This window comes from Hordeum vulgare, chromosome 6H (genome assembly GCF_904849725.1).
Source record: "Hordeum vulgare subsp. vulgare chromosome 6H, MorexV3_pseudomolecules_assembly, whole genome shotgun sequence".
Lineage (NCBI taxonomy): Eukaryota > Viridiplantae > Streptophyta > Magnoliopsida > Poales > Poaceae > Hordeum > Hordeum vulgare.
The window spans coordinates 425,465,390-425,481,908 of NC_058523.1; positions in this window are offsets into that span (position 1 = coordinate 425,465,390).

A 16,519-nucleotide genomic window follows, 5' to 3' on the forward strand; every position below is an offset into this window, starting at 1 on the left:
CGAACTCATCAGTAGTGACACGCTACTGAAGGAGGTTGCCCATGCATTAGCTAGGAAGGGTTGGCCTGCAAGGACATTTGAGGAGATACTGAAAGAACTTATCAGGTTGAATGAAAGATGGAAGAAGAAAGGCCAACACATATGTGGTGGAGTAAAACATCCACTTTTATGGATGGATGACAGTGAGGACGAAGACGATATCTTCATGCCGAGTACCAAGAACAAGAGTATCTCATCATCGAAGGGCAAGAGCTCTGCCTCGATGAAGGATAAGAGCTTTGCATCATCGAAGGGCAAGAGCTCTGGATCGACGGAGGTCGACGATCAATATGGATGAAACTTTGAAAGCTATGTGTGTTTCCATGGGTGAGAGCAAAGAAAGAACCGCCCAAATTCGTGCTAGACATGAATGGCTTAAAAAGGCGGGTTCTCGTGATAAGAATCACGAAGATCTTAAAGTGCTTGGTGTGACTCCCATTGAATCTTTGTTTTCTTGTGTCAAACCTAATGATGGTGGGGCTGGATATGAATCCACTTTGGTTGAAAAATGTTGTAGCGACCCGACTCAATACGAGTCAAGCCTCTGGTGTTTCCGTACCATCCCAAGATCATGCTGGTACACACAGTACATCAATGTATATATCAAGAGTTCAATCACACAACTTTATTAACCGAAATCTCATATCGAGTAATTTATTACAATAATGGATTACATTAAAGTGGCTGAAGGCCATCTCATGAGATATCTAACGAAGACTGGCGGAAGCATCAGGTAGACGAGTCCATCCGACTCCAGGGCATGTCGTTGAGCGTAGATCGTAGCCTCACTTCTTGTCGGAAAAGTACTCTGCAACCTGATACGTTGCAGCCGTGTAGGTCAGCATATGGAATATGCCGGCAAATCATCAAAGAGAGGGGAAAAATAATAACCAACTATCTCTACATGCATATTTGGCAGGTGGGGCTATAAGTTTTAGCATAAAGCCAATTTTCTCCTACAACAAGAGAGGGCTGAAAGCAAAATATTAGTGCATTGTTTGTTGTTAATGAGATGGTTCCGCCAACCAATTCTCGTACCCGAGTTGTTGATAATTCCCACATCATTATTAAGTTGTGTCAAGAGTTCAGGGAAATTTCAATGCCTTTGGCTCAACTTGTCCATGACTGTGGACATGGCTAATCGATTAGGTTTGGGCACTCTGTAGAGTTTTGCACACGTTCCGCACAAGATTTGATCGCCTCCGAGTATGTCCTGGCACTTCAGGGTGTTTGAAGATCGGATGATCAAACGGGTCCCTCTGAATCCCTGTCGGTGCCCATCCATTCCTACCGTTCTTCTACATCTGCTAGCACTGCCTGTCCAAAGTCCCCGCGTTGTCCAACCAAGCCAGAGCACATAATGACTTGTGGCTGCGCAGTTAAGCCTTGGGTCTTGAAGCCTCCGTCCGTCTCTTCGAGCGTGGGTGAAGCTTTCCGCAAGATGTCATGGCACGTCTCCAGCATCCCGGGGTCGTCCACTGCTTTCTCCAGGGAGCCCGTCAAACCGTCCTTCGCCCAGAGTTGCATTGCTTCACGAGGTCTTGAAAATCTTCACTTAACCGGTCTTGGTTATTTAATTATCCTTGCAGCACTCGTGTTATGCACTCAACCAGAATCCCATCTACTCAAGCATAGAAATATGAAATTTGTCGTCCCGGGCCAAGTATGGGGTTGTTGTGTACCTACCACATGATACTACAACCTATAACTATAATTTCCAAGTACCTACTCAGCATGCAATTGGGCAAAGAAAGGTGAAACTACCATGCATAGAAAACATAGGAGATAGTATGATCAAAATGACTTGTCGGCGTATTCCATATGCTAACCTACACGACTGCAACGTATCATGTTGCAGAGTACTTTTCCGACCAGGAGTGAGGCTACGATCTACGCTCGACGACATGCCCTGGAGTCGGATGGACTCGTCTACCTGATGCTTCCGCTAGTCTTCGTTAGATATCTCATGAGATGGCCTTCAGCCACTTTATTGTAATCCATTATTGTAATAAAGTACTCGATATGAGATTTCGACTAATAAAGCTGTGTGATTGAACTGTTGATATATACATTGATGTATTGAGTTTGTACCAGCACGATCTTGGGATGGTACGGAAACACCAGAGGCTTGACTTGTATTGAGTCGGGTCGCTACAGAAATGGTATCAGAGCACACACTGACCGTAGGACGTAACCTCTAGAAATGGAAAAGCCTTAGGAAGAAAACTATTTTCTTACGTCTATAAATCCTTTATTTTCCTCTTCTGATCATTTCTGACTTCTCTCCGATTTTCCAATGTTTTAGATGGCCACCTTCATCCCCGTTAAGTTCACGGTGTTTTGCCAGCCCGACGCCACTATGCCTTTCGGAAAGGAGCTGATACAGATCACCAAGGACTTGAGGATTGCTCTGTCGACTATCACAGGGAAGCCTACTTCGTGTTACCCGGAGGATTCACGCTACAGGATTGAGGTGCACGTTCCCGGAAGGACATTCGAGCCGCGCACGGAGCCTGTGGACTTCAAGTTCATCGCACCCAACTAGATTCTCAGAAGGGACATGGCGGTCCATTGTGCACTCGGACATATCAAGGAAGTGTAGAGAGGCTGCCCTATTTCACCGGACCTATTCACGGTATCCCGGATAGGAGAAGATGGAGAAATCATCTCAAGCAAGACCAAGGACACTCTCCTGTCCTATGCCCAGACCTTGGAGAAGCACAATGGGACTCTGGAGCATCGTGTGATCAAGGACGCCAAGAAGATCAAGCAACTGTCGCTCCGCGAACTCGAACTCGAAGACGCAGCCCGGGAAGCCCTATGAGCACGAATTGGAGGTGAAGGACTTCCTGGAGAGGATCGAGAAGCTGAAGACTCGAGTCGCATACCTGGAGGAGGAACTGGACATGGGCGAGAACCTTCATCCCGAACGAGACATAGCCCCCTTGATCAGCAATGAGGAGGACTATGAAGAAAGCTCCACCGAAGGACCCACCACCATGCTTTTCTGAGGAGGACACTTAGACTAGACCACCAAATTTATCTTATCGTTAAACGCTTAGGCCGATGTTTAGGTTATCGAATTTTGTATCCCCGTGTGTGAACCTTTTGTGATGGTATTGAATAAAACGTGTGGTGTGATACTTGTTTGTTGCATTTTATATGGGTAGTGTAATTACTCTTTAGACCATTGTTCTATGCTAATCTCACCCCTCTACAAACACGAGATGCCTCCGAGATGTGCCCCTCCTTCCAACTTCCCGCTGGAACTCACTCAGTTGATGCAGCAACAGAATACCCTGATGCAGCTGATCATCCAGAACCAGAACAATAACAACAACCATCATCCACCCCAGGCCGACAATCTCACCCGTTTCTTGAGGTTGAACCCTCCAACTTTCTCCAGCAGCATTGAGCCCATTGTGGAAGATGATTGGCTCCGCAAGATGGAGCGGGAACTTATCACTGCTGGTTGTACTGAATCTGAGAAGGTGCGCTTTGCCGCGCATCAACTTGAAGGCCCTGCAGCTGCATGGTGGGAGAACTACACCACCACATACCCCATTGCTGGAGTCACTTGGGAGCAGTTCAAGCAAGCCTTCCGCACTGCACATGTCTCAGCTGGTGCAATGAGTCTGAAGAAGCGTGAGTTTCGCAACTTATGCCAGGGAAATCGCTCTGTGGCTCAGTATGTCAATGAATTCAGCATGCTCGCCCGTTATGCACCTCGAGATGTGGCCGATGATGCGGCCAAGCAGGAAAAGTTATTAGAGGGACTCAGTGATGAGCTAAGCATTCAGCTGACCGTAGCCAACTTCAACAACTACCAGGAGCTGGTAGATAAGGCCCTCATCTTGGAGGGGAAACATCCGCAGATGGAGAACCGCAAGCGGAAGTATGGCAATGGAAAGCTCAACTCTGGCACTCAGCAGAAGCCTCGCTACACCCCGTATTCAGGGAATACCGGGACTGGATCCGGTAAGTTTGGAGGACATGTCCAGCATAACCACCCGGTGCACAACCATGGAGGCCGCAACCATGGAGGAAATGGGAACCACCGCAACAACATCAACTTCAAGAATGGCGGTACCGGCACTCAGCATCATTCAGCTCCAGCTCAGAAGGATCTGAATCACATCACCTGCTTCAAGTGTCAAAAGACGGGACACTATGCCACTGAATGTCCCCGGAACAAGCAAGGAAATGGAAACGGCAACGACAACTCTGCAGCAAAGAAGCCCAATCCTTTTCCTCGAGCTCAGGTGAATCACATTGATGTTGAAGAGGTCTATGATCACCCCGATACTGTGGTTGGTAAGTTTTTGCTAAATTCACGTCCAGTATTGGTACTTTTTGATTCTGGTGCAACGCATTCATTCATATCAAGGGTAGTTGTGGAAAAGTATAGTTTGCCAACTAGAACCCTCACCCAACTTATTAAGGTCAGTTCCCCAGGAGGCATGATGACATCCGGGATAGGATGCCATGCTTTGAGTCCCAACATCGGGAACCATAAGTTTCCCACCGACCTCATCGTATTAGAGTCTCAGGGATTGGATGTAATCCTAGGCATGGATTGGTTGGCCAAGTACGAAGGGAATATTGATTGTGCCCTTAAGTCTAATTTGCTCACCACCCCCGAGCAAAATCGGATTAAGTACGTGTCTCAGCGCCTGACAAGGAGTAAACGAGTAAACTCTCTCACGGGAGTAGTCCAGGAGGAAGTACCGATTGTACAAGAATACCTACATGTATTTCCGGAGGAATTGCTGGGCGTGCAACCTGATAGAGAGATTGGGTTCCTAATTGAGCTATTACCCTTAACAGCCCCGATATCCAAGAGACCCTATCGGATGCCCGCAAATGACTTGGTAGAAATCAAGAAGCAAATTAAGGAGTTGTTGGACAAAGGGTATATTCGCCCAAGTCCTTCACCTTGGGGAGCCCCAGTGCTCTTGGTTGAAAAGAAGGATAAGTCCTTGAGAATGGTTGTCGATTATCGTGCATTGAACGAGGTGACCATCAAGAACAAGTATCCCTTGCCGATGATCAATGATCTGTTTGACCAGTTAGTTGGAGCCCGAATATTCTCCAAGATTGATCTTCGATCCGGGTATCATCAGCTGAAAATTCGTGAACAAGACATACCCAAGACAGCCTTCACCACTCGGTACGGCTTGTATGAGTACACGGTCATGTCATGTGGACTGACTAATGCTCCGGCATATTTTATGAATCTGATGAACAAGGTATTTATGGAATACTTGGACAAGTTTGTCGTGGTGTTCATCAATGACATACTGATATTCTCCAAGAACGAGGAGGGACACAAGGAACATCTGTGTCTAGTTCTGGAGAAACTTCGAGAGCATCAGCTGTATGCAAAGTTTAGCAAATGTGAATATTGGTTGAAGGAAGTCGGATTCCTCGGACACGTCATTTCACGAGAAGGAATAGCAGTGGACCCTGCCAAGGTCACAACAGTCACCGAATGGGTAGCACCCACTTCAGTTAAGGAGATCCGCAATTTCCTCGGACTTGCCGGATATTACCGGAGGTTCATTGAGAATTTCTCAAAGATCGCCAAGCCCATGACAGAGTTGTTGAAGAAGGAGTCCAAGTATGTTTGGAGTGAGCAATGTGAATCCAGTTTTCAAGAGTTGAAGAAACGTCTGGTTACAGCCCCAGTGCTCATATTGCTGAACATTCGGAAGGATTTCCAGGTTTACTGTGACGCTTCTCGTCAAGGACTCGGAGGAGTGCTCATGCAAGAAGGTAAAGTTGTAGCCTATGCATCCAGACAGCTCAGACCCCATGAGTTGAATTATGCCATGCACGACTTGGAGCTAGCAGCCGCTGTGCACGCACTCAAGACTTGGAGACATTTCCTGATCGGAAATAGTTGTGATGTTTACACTGATCACAATAGCCTGAAATATATCTTCACGCAGAAGGAGTTGAACCTCAGACACAGGCGATGGCTAGAATTGATCAAGGACTATGACATGAGATTGCATTATCACCCCAGGCAAGGCAAATGTTCTAGCCGATGCGTTGAGCCGCAAAAGTTATGTGAACACACTCATAGCAGGAAGATTACCCCAGGAGTTAGCCGATGATCTCCGAGATCTCAAATTGGAAATAGTTCCAAGAGGATTTGTAGCCACACTGGAAATTCTGTCCACTTTGACAGAAAAGATCTGCGAAGCACAGAAATCAGACAAGGAGATAGCTGAGATTAAGCAGAAAATGAAAGACGGGAAGGCTAAAGGTTTTCGTGAGGATGAGCACGAAACTTTATGGTTTGAGGATCGCATTTATGTGCCCAATGATCCCGAACTCAGGAAGTTGATACTTCAGGAGGCCCATGATTCCCTGTACTCGATACACCCCGGCAACACCAAAATGTATCTAGATCTAAAAGAAAGTTTCTGGTGGACAGGAATGAAGAAAGACATTGCCGAGTTTGTAGCAATATGCGATGTTTGTCAGCGAGTAAAAGCCGAGCATCAGAAGCCAACAGGTTTTCTCCAACCTCTGCTTATACCCGAGTGGAAATGGGAAAACCTTGGTATGGACTTCATCACAGGATTACCCAGGACCCGTTCTGGCTATGATTCTATTTGGGTTGTGGTCGATCGTTTGACCAAGGTAGCTCACTTCATTCCCGTGAAGACTACTTACACAAGTGCCAAGCTGGCCAAGATATATATGACCAGGATCGTATGTCTGCATGGAATACCGAAGAGTATTGTGTCAGATAGAGGGACTCAGTTCACATCAAAATTTTGGCACCAACTGCATGAAACCTTGGGAACGAGATTGGAGTTCAGTACAACTTTTCACCCATAGATAGATGGACAGACCGAGAGAGTCAATCAGATTCTGGAGGACATGTTGAGAGCTTGCGCACCAGACTATGGGTCTAGTTGGGATGACAATTTGCCTTATGCCGAGTTCTCATACAACAACAGCTATCAGACCAGTCTGAAGATGGCCCCTTTCGAAGCTCTATACGGAAGGAGGTGCAGAACACCGTTGATGTGGGATGGAGTTGGAGACTGACAACTTTTTGGTCCCGACCTTATCCGAGATTCTATAGAGAAGGTCAAGCTGATTCGTGACCGACTCAAGATAGCTCAGTCCAGGCAGAAAAGTTATGCCTCCAGCAAACGCAAAGAAGTAAAATACGAAGTGGGAGACCGAGCATATCTTCGGGTGTCTCCACTTAAAGGAATCAAGAGATTTGGTGTGAAAGGAAAGTTAGCACCCCGGTTCATTGGCCCCTACAAAATTCTTGAACGTAGAGGCGAAGTTCCATATAAACTGGAACTGCCGGAAGGATTGTCCGGAGTTCATGATGTCTTCCATGTTTCCCAGTTGAAGAAATGCCACGCTGAGATGGCTGATGTTCCGTTGAGAGATACAGTGCCCCTAGAGGCCATACAGCTTGACAGTGATCTGACGTATGAGGAGAAACCCGTCAGGATTCTCGAGATTGCCAACAGAGTTACCCGCAGCAAGATCATCAAGTTCTGCAAGGTGTTGTGGAGCCACCACACCGAGGAAGAAGCCACCTGGGAACGAGAAGAAGATCTTCGTCGAGACCACGCGCACCTATTTTCTAGCCAACCCGAATCTCGAGGGCGAGATTCATCTTAAGGTGGGTAGGTTTGTAACATCCCAATTTTCCTAATTGGGAATGTTCTACAAATGTAGCTAAGCATCTATGCATTTTTTTGCAATAAAGTTTAGCATTTGATTTCCGTCAAATACTTGCTTTTGCTTTTCTATATTTTCTCCCCACGAGAAATGCCCCGACAAAATTCTTGCAAGCAAGAAAGACCGGAGGAAAATGACCCTCCAAAATGTGAGGCACTTTTGAAAATATTTGAGCCAAGAGAAACCAAAGTTTTATGGAGAAATTTATTGCCAAAAAGAAAATAAAGCCTTAGGGATTTTTCTGAAATAAAACATTTTTAAATTTTTTTATTTTGGTGCTGGAAAAATGATAAACGAGTAGGAAATATTTTTTTGAAAATTTTGCTATATAATACCCCTTATGAATCTTTTTATTTTGTTTCCTTTTACTATTTTTCCCTTGCTGTTTTAAAAGAAAAACAAAATCAGGAACTTTTTTCCTTTTAATAGGAAACCGCCAGCAGGCGTTAGGAAAGGATCGGGCCGAATCCCCTGGCCCAGATCCGAAATCCCACCGGGATCTACCTCCAGCGCACCCCCTCTTCTTTTCTTTTTTTTCTTTCCTTCCCTCTTCTTCTTCCTTCCTTCTTTCTTCCCCACGAGACTTTCCTTCCCAGCGCACCCATGGAGTCGCCCCTGCCTCGCCGGGATCCGATGGATCCCACCCCGATTCGGCCTCCCCTTCCTTCCCTAGACCCCCCTGCCCCTATATAAGCCGCCACCCCCGAGCCCCCCCTTGGCCCCCTCCTCCCCACGCCAGTTTGCCGCCCCACAACCTCGCTGGAAGCCCAAGCTCCAGTAGGAAAAATGCCACGCCGCCCCGGCCACTACCGCACCTCCCCGCACCAGCCAACACCACCGGAGAAACCCCCACCGCCCCCGCAATCCATTTTCCTCCCCAGCCCGAGCCCCTCGCCGCTCCGTGCCACCCTCTGCTCGCCGGAGTCCGAGCACCACCACCACACCTCGAGCCTCGTGCTTCTCCTCCCGTTGCCCCCACATCACCCCGACGACACCACTGGACGCGGAAGGCTCACCGCCATCACCTGGAGCCCTTTCCCTTGCCGGAGACCCACGGATCTGCCATCCCCGTCGACCACCGTCTCCCTGCCTCGCCGGAGAAGGAGCCTGTGCAGCCCCCTCCACGTGAGCAACCCCATCTCTCTCTCCTCCGTCCGATCCGTCTTATACGACTAGGATTAGATATCATGTAACCCTTCGGTTTTAGATAAAAAACCCGAACGGTTTTCCTTCACTTAAGTTTTACCCGAGGGCCTTTTTTTAGTTTGCGGGCGTTTGCTAGTTAGTCGACACAGCGCACACATCTAGGCCAATCAGGAGCTGCCACATACCCCCCTGTTCACTAGTAGTTTTTTTTTCTTTTTTCTAGTTTTAGTTTAAAAACAGAGAGAGTTTCAGTTTTGTTTCTTTTATAACTTTTGATCTAGAGATCCAATGAGGTTGATTGTTTTTCCAGTAGATCACAATTTTTCTGTTGTTTTAAAAAACATATAATTTGTCTATGTTTGAAATTTTCAAATTTGATTTAGATCAGATTTAGTTTAAACCTTGTTTTGCTTATTCCAGGAGTTTAAAAAATGATTTTTATTTGATTCTTTCTGCTACTTTTTCCTAGTGATTATATCTTACTGTAGTATAAGTTTCAATGTTTTTTAAATATTTTTACTTGGGGTTTTAACAGAAACATTTTCTGCCTTAGTTAGGTGAAGTGAATTCTTTCACTTTAGGCCATAGCTACTTTTTGCTTGTGATGTTATTTTACTTGTTCATGATTGTAGTACTTATGGTGTGTAATTGTTTGTATCGTTATATCACCCGGAGTGTGAAGCTTGTTAATTAGAAGCGCTCGATCAAGAAAACTATCATCAAGGAAAGTCATTTTGATCATACTATCTCCTATGTTTTCTATGCATGGTAGTTTCACCTTTCTTTGCCCAATTGCATGCTGAGTAGGTACATGGAAATTATAGTTATAGGTTGTAGTATCATGTGGTAGGCACACAACAACCCCATACTTGGCCCGGGACGACAAATTTCATATTGCTATGCTTGAGTAGATGGGATTCTGGTTGAGTGCATAACACGAGTGATGCAAGGATAATTAAATAACCAAGACCGGTTAAGTCAAGATTTTCAAGACCTCGTGAAGCAATGCAACTCTGGGTGAAGGACGGTTTGACGGGCTCCCTGGAGAAACCAGTGGACGTCCCCGGGATGCTGGAGACGTGCCATGACATCTTGCGGAAAGCTTCACCCAGGCTCGAAGAGACGGACGGAGGCTTCAAGACCCAAAGCTTACCTGCACAGCCACAAGGCATTATGGGCTTTGGCTTGCTTGGACAACGCGGCGACTCTAGACAGGCGGTGCTAGCAGATGTAGAAGAATGGTAGGAATGGATGGGCACCGACAGGGATTCAGAGGGACCCGTTGAAAGACCATGTTTTGATCATCCGGTCTTCAAACACCCTGAAGTGCGAGGACATACCCGGAGGCGATCAAATCTTGTGGGGAACGTGTGCAAAAGTCTGCAGAGTGCCCAAACCTAATCGATTAGCCGTGTCCACGGTCATGGACAACTTGAGCCGAAGGCATTGAAATTTACCTGAACTCTCGACACAACTTAATAATGATGTGGGAATTACCAACAACTCGGGTACGAGAATTGGTTGGCGGAACCATCTCGTTAACAACAAACAATGTAGTAATATTTTGCTTTCAACCCTCTCTTGTTGTAGGAGAAAATTGGCTTTATGCTAAAACTTATAGCCCCACCTGCCAAATATGCATGTAGAGATAGTTGGTTATTATTTTCCCCCTCTCTTTGATGACTTGCCGGCATATTCCATATGCTGACCTACACGGCTGCAACGTATCATGTTGCAGAGTACTTTTCCGACCAGGAGTGAGGCTACGATCTACGCTCAACGACATGCCCTGGAGTCGGATGGACTCGTCTACCTGATGCTTCCGCTAGTCTTCGTTAGATATCTCATGAGATGGCCTTCAGCCACTTTATTGTAATCCATTATTGTAATAAAGTACTTTATATGAGATTTCGATTAATAAAGTTGTGTGATTGAACTCTTGATATATACATTGATGTACTGAGTGTATACCAGCATGATCTTGGGATGGTACGGAAACACCAGCACTAGTGGAGAAAGGGGTATTAGAACCGGTTGGTAAGGGCCTTTGGACCCGGATACACATCCGGTGCTACGTATCCGGGACTAAAGGCCCCCCACTTTAGCACCGGTCTCTTACAAACCGGTGCTAAAGGCCTCCACGTGGGCGCCGAAAAGTGCGCGCAGGCGGAGGACCTTTAGGACCGGTTGGTAACACCAACCGATCCTAATGCTTTTTTTTTCTTTTTTTTTCCTTTTCTTTTCAGGGTTTCCGATTCCGTATTTCGGTGTTTCCGTGTTCCGTATTTTCAGGGTTTTCGTTTACGTGTTTCCGGTTCCGTATTTCCGTTTACGTCTTTCCGATTCCGTGTTTCCGATTCCGTGTGTCCGTGTTCCGTTTTTTACGAACACGTAATCGGAAACACGTATCCGGAAACACCGATTCCGTGTTTGCGGTTAAGTGTTTCTCCGATTCCGTGTTTGCGGTTAAATGTTGATGCACCAAATAAAAGTACATATATACATGTAACACGAAGTACTAGACCGATTATCATTACATAATTTGAAGTTCGTTTCCTATATATAGCTCTATACTTGCATAGAGAAGGGAGCTGGCTATTGGTTCATAGGATGGAAAAATTCTCCGCCTTCATCTATGACTTGCGTGAGGAGAAATCCTGCCAATTCCTCTGCAACTGCCTTGCAACGTTGGATTGGTCTTAGCATCGCCCGCTTTCTTTGCAGCTTTAAAAGAAGTAGATGAAAACAATTAAGTTATGAACAAAACTAACATAATTGATGGCAACATAAATAAAGTTATGAAGATCCGGTTACGTACCTCTAGATTTCTGGAAGTACGGGATTTCTCATTGATAATCCTGTGAATGTACTCGCAAACGTAGTATCCACAATAATCAGTGCCCTGTGGTTGTTGCGGGACGCCCTATATACGAGAACATAATTCAGTCAAATTAATAATAATCAAGAGAATGGTAATGGTATTGAAACCATGGTACGTAGTACTACTTACTTTGTTAATCTGAAAGTGGAGCTTGTCTGCCCATGTACCGGGTTCTTCCTTGATGAACATTTGCCAAACCCTGGCCGACAAAGAAAAATGAATACAAGAGTTAATTATTACTTACTTGATATCAGGAAATGAACGAAAAAGAGGCCGATGAACGAAAGAGGCCGATATATATATACCTTTGAAGCATCTGACGCGCGCTCTTCCATTTGTCAGCGTCCCAGGTTAACGGGTCCCAGACTTCAACCACTCCTTGATCGATTCTAATGATGAACAATATGAAGTGGGACCTGCGCACGTGTACACACGCAGTCATGCATACTCATCAATGACACTTAACATCAGGTAAGCAAAATGGAATGTGTACAAGACAGTAACACTCACTTGAATGCGTAGGGCCAAAGTATTTCTTTTTTGGTACTTTGTCGCTTCAAAAACCTTGGCAAATCATCCGGTGTATCCTTGTTGAACTTTTCTATTGTCTCTTGATGAAACGAATACGGGTCAATGAACCCAAAGTCCCAGATTCCTGCCAGCCTGCATTCACGAATCTTCATTCTGCATAGTAGCGTACAAAAAGAATGTCTCGTGAGTGATAATTATACGGGCAATGAACGCGAGCTTAACTAAATAATTAAATTACACAAATAAATCACTTACAAACAGTAGCAGCTGACGATAGCTTTGTCGAGGGCACGTTGATTGTACATCTGGAAAAAATCATTGAACCCAATCTCCACACCGTACTCTCTGAAGTAGTGTTGATCCTGAACTGCCGCCATGATACAGTCTCTCTTTTGCCTTGCGGCCTCCAAGTACCAACCATGTAAATTCCAAAGTTGGGTTGTTAGAGCACTAGGATTTTCGACCAGAGGCTGCTCGGGCTTATATTTATATACCACCTCAGCAATAGCGTAACCTACGTCGCCCATGCGTGGACCGGACACTGAAGCCTGGTCAGATAACACCTTGAGCGGGGCAATTGACTGTGCTTCTTGTTGTCCGAGCTGGGGAACTTGTTTCCCGCATTTCGTCTGCTCCGCCTGCTTCATCTGCTCCGCCTGCTTCATCTGTGCGGTGTGAATCTTTTCAATGAACCGTTCATAGTCTGAAAGGGGCGGCGGTGGCGGCGGTTCAGGATAATATAAGTTGTCGATGGTGCGCTCAATTTTCCACTTTGGTACGTTCTTCAGAGTTTCCTTCCAGATGTCTGGAGGGGGCTTCAGGGGAAACCGTGTGAACCATGCTTTGTTTTTGGCTTTCACGGCCTCGTCTAGTTCCTCCGGAGTCATCAGGCCTGGTAAATTCGGGGGAGTCTTGACTTTATTGGGTTTCCTTTCTCTCTTCTTGGGAGGACTCCCGTTTCTTCTGAACTGCAGCTTCCGCTTTGCCGTACCCGTAGTGCGCGCATCCGTCGGCTCACTGGAGTGCACGGGCGATGGACACTCGGCCTCGGGCTCCCTATCTTCGTTGTGGGGTGGACTTGGAGGTGCGTTGTGGGGTGGACTTGGAGGTGCGTTGGGGGGTGGACTTGGAGGTCGTGCATTCTCTGTACGAAAGTGAAAAAACTATTAAAAATAGGCTTACATGTGGTGCAACATTCAGTAATTGTTGGAGGTGGTGCATAATTGTACCTGGAGGAGTCGGTGGCCTTGGCGCCGCGTTAGGAAACACGATGTGTTTCTTCTTCCACAAGATGAACCAAGCTCCATTTCTCCGAGTGTCTTCTCACCTTCACCTCCAGGAATATCAAGCTCAATTGACTGGCATCCGACGTAATTGTTGACAACCTGACACGAGCATGGGATGCTGGAATCTGACCACCATGGTAGGTTGCTCCAGGTTGATTCGGTAAAGCATAGCCTGACGCCACCATGAAGGATATGTTCCCCATTGGCATATGTATCTCACAGTTTGTCTTCTCCGTGACATCATCCACGGGGTAGTGAGGCGCCGACGGTTCGACTGCAGGACCGTCTTCTAGCTGCAGCTGCGTGGAACCCATGCTGCTTCTATGCTGAGATGGGACGGCATCTGCTACAGGATCGTCTTCTAATTGCTGCCTATCAGCGTCAGGTGCAGGATCTTCTTCCTCCTCTTCAGTGTCAGGTACAGGGTGTCCCCCTTTCTTCAAGAGAAACGACACCTTTTCTTCTAATGTCGCTATCCGTTCCAGCGCCTTCCTCTTGCTTCTACCACGGCTTCTGTAAGTGCCAAGGTCCGCCGGAAACCCTTGGTTCCACGGGGTAGTGGCTCCAAAGTCTCGTGTTCGTCCCCACTTTTCGGGGTTCCCGAGTGCCTTCGTCAACTCGTCATTCTCTCTATCGGGACCAAAAGTTCCTTTTCGAACAGCTTCTATTGCCTTCTCTAGATCTGATACGACTTGTCTTATTTTTTCCGACCATGGTCCCTCCGCAACAATCATCCCAGTCTCAGCGTCCAACGTTGCCCCATGCGCGAACAACCAGAACTTGGACCTATCGGGCCAGTCATGTGTCTGTGGAATGATATTTCTTTTCAGAAGCGCATCTTCATAGCGTCGCCACCTAGGCAGGGCAGTCATGTAGCCACCTGACCCCAAAATATGGTGATATTTCTTCTTCTTCGCATTCTCCTTATTTGTCGCTGATCGGGATGTAAAGACACCCGATTTCTTGTACGCCTTAAAATCAGGCCAAGCGTCTCTTATCTTCACTAGGTGCCCAGTGAAAACTGGATCTTCGTCCTTATATTTCTTCCACAAGTCTTTCTTCCACCTCTGGAATTGTGTGGCCATCTTCTTCAAAGCCCACTCCTCGACTTTCTTCTTCTTATCTTCCGCTATGCTGAAATTTAGCCAGACCGTGTCGCAAAGCACTCTTTTCAATCTGTCATCGACATAAGTAGCTCCAACGTTGGCGCCGGTCTTCGGCTTATTCCATTCTATTAAGTTGATCGGGACCAGGTCTCTTACAACAACTCCGCACTGATTTACAAATTTGCGATAAGTTTCTGGGGGTTCCAGTGGTTTGCCATCAGCAGCAACTTTATCGATCGAGTACCTTGCAGTATCTTTCAACCTTGCGGCCGGGCCTCGTTTCGACTTTGTCTCAGTACTTGTGCTAGGTGTTCCGGAGGGCACCTAAACGGGAAAATAATGATTCGTTAGTAAGTGCAATACAAATTAATTGTTGCGTCAACAGTGACTTGAGATATACATTGGCAGAGTTTGTTCCGGAGGGCACTTCTTCATCTACTACATCTTCTATATTCTCAGCTCCGTCACCGGAGTCGTTCAAAAATTGATTGCTAAACGCATGCCCACCGTCGTCATCATGATATATGGCCGTTGGATCTTCAAAAATCATCGGGCACATGTATCTTTCCTTCTCCGCCTCACCCATTTCCGCGAGCTGATCGACGTGCTGATCATGTGGTTCTTGGGGATCCATAGCTCAACACCTGCTAGTAACAAGAATTTAACTTAGCAAAATTATTTACGAAAAAGTTTTACGGAACCGGAAAGTTTACGGAAAAGTTTTACGGAATCGTCGGAGTCTTAATCATCGCAAAGTTTTACGGAATCGTCGGAAAGTTTTACGGAATTGTCGGAATCGTCGGAAACTTTCCCCGCAGTTATGGAATTAATCGTCGGAATCGTAGGAAAGTTTTACAGAATTGTAATCGTCGGAAAGTTTTACGGAATCGTCGGAATCGTCGGAAACTTTCCCCGCAGTTATGGAATCGTCGGAATCGTAGGAAAGTTTTACGGAATTGTAATCGTCGGAAAGTTTTATGAAATCGTCGGAATAGTCGGTTTAGGGTTTTACGGAATCGTCGGTTCAGGGTAAACTATGAATCGTCGGAATCGTCGGAATCGTCGGTTTAGGGTTTTATGGAATCGTCGGAATCGTCGGTTTAGGGTAAACTATGAATCGTCGGAATCGTCGGAATCGTCGGTTTAGGGTTTTACGGAATCGTCGGAATCGTCGGTTTAGGGTAAACTATGAATCGTCGGAATCGTCGGAATCGTCGGAATCGTCGGTTTAGGGTTTTACGGAATTGTCGGAATCGTCGGTTTAGGGTAAACTATGAATCGTCAGAATCGTCGGAATCGTCGGAATCGTCGGTTTAGGGTTTTACGGAATCGTCGGAATATGATGAAGGCGGCTTCACGTAACTTTTTTTATAGGATGTCCTTACGTGAATATACGAAAATATGGATATACGAAAATATGGATGATATACCTTTGACGACGGCGCGGCGAAGAGGCGGCGAGGAGGCGACGTTGCGGCGAGGAGGCGGCGCGAGGATCGGCGAGGAGGTGGCGCGAGGAGGCCGCACGCGAGGAGGCGGCGAGGATCGGCGAGGAGGCGGCGGCCGGCGCGGCGAGGAGGCGACGGCGCGGCGAGGAGGCGGCGAGGATCGTCAGCCGGCGAGGCGGCGCGAGGAGGCCGCGACGCGAGGAGGCGGCCGGCGCGGCGAGGAGGCGGCGGCGCGGGCGAGGAGGCGGCGCCGCGCGCGAGGAGAGGCGGCGCCGCGCGAGGAGGCGGCGGCGGCTCGAGGAGGCGGCGGCGCGGCGAGGAGGCAACGGCGCGGCGAGGCGGCGAGGAGGCGAGAGAAGG